Here is a 1,172-nt window from a genome sequence, read left to right as displayed (position 1 = left end):
CACACACACACACACACACACACACACACACACACACACACACACACACACACACACACATACACACACACCTGTCTGTGGTGAAGTGCTGAGTTTGCACAGATCGACATCGGAGCAGCAGATCCTGTTTCTCCTCCGTCAGTAAATAATAAATATGTTAACGACTCTTTTATAACGAAGGAGGGTTCAAGCACAGTGCGTTTACGCTGATTTAAATAATCCTCGTAGAATTTCACGTTAACTTTTAGAACGTGAAGAACAATCAGAGTCTGTGGCAGGTGGAATTAAAGGTTCATCATCATCATCATCACACACAGTGAAATTCAACCCGTTTCCTGGTCCGACGAAAATGAGTCGGAACAATGAGGCCGGTTCACCGAGCGCACGGATTAACACACTTCTCAAACCGACGTATATTCTCATAGTTACAACAGGTGTGTTTAACCAGTGGGAAGCAACTCAACCACCTGAGTCTCCTCTGCTCCACCACGTGTGTCTGACAGCTGCTTTTCAGATTAAAACACACCATGCTTTGTTATAGATCCAACTGCCCAACAGTAAATGCAAATTGTGGATTAATCAATTAGTTGCTTAACTGAAAATGAATTGGTATTTACTTTGATCATTTAAGTCAAACATTTGCCAAATATTTTATTGTTGCAGTTTCTCAAATGTGAAGATTTTCTGTTTTTCTTTCATTTTAATGTTTTAAAATCAGTTTTATGATGTTGAGGTTTGGACAAAACAAAAGATAAAGATGAATAAATATAAAGCAATGAGTCAGTTCAAAGACAAAACAACCAGAAGGTTAATCGTTAAAGAAAATATTACACATATATATATATATATATATTTAAAAAAGAGCTTCAGCAGTGAAACGATGTTCTTTAATGTACGAGTAATAATCTAATGATAAAATACATGTTTCCTACTTTTCCTGATTCAACTCTCATGCTTTTCCCTGTAACAGTGTATTTCTAGAGTGTATTTTACTGTATATTCTTACAGAGTATTTCACAGAGTATTTATTACAGTGTAGTATTAATACTTAGTAAAGGAGCTGAATATTTCTCCACCAGAGGATGAATTTGAGGACGGAGTCAGTGTCTCTGTCCATCAGTCAACACCAGCCTCAGTTCTGCTGCTGCTGACTCACTGCAGGGACAACTGGT

General features: G+C 37.5%; 1 protein-coding gene across 4 annotated transcripts in view; it reads right to left on the bottom strand.

The window, feature by feature from the left end:
• Positions 1–1,172, bottom strand: part of LOC111655371 (uncharacterized) — a 21,845-nt gene that overhangs the window by 12,379 nt on the left and 8,294 nt on the right. The gene's annotated exons all lie outside the window — the stretch shown is intronic.

Source organism: Seriola lalandi, unplaced genomic scaffold (genome assembly GCF_002814215.2).
Source record: "Seriola lalandi dorsalis isolate HSWRI2012SDOR001 ecotype SW California unplaced genomic scaffold, Sedor1 jcf7180002054315, whole genome shotgun sequence".
NCBI classification, from domain to species: Eukaryota; Metazoa; Chordata; class Actinopteri; order Carangiformes; family Carangidae; genus Seriola; species Seriola lalandi.
Note: the sequence above shows the minus strand (reverse complement) of the source record. Positions and strands in the feature narration are given on the sequence as shown.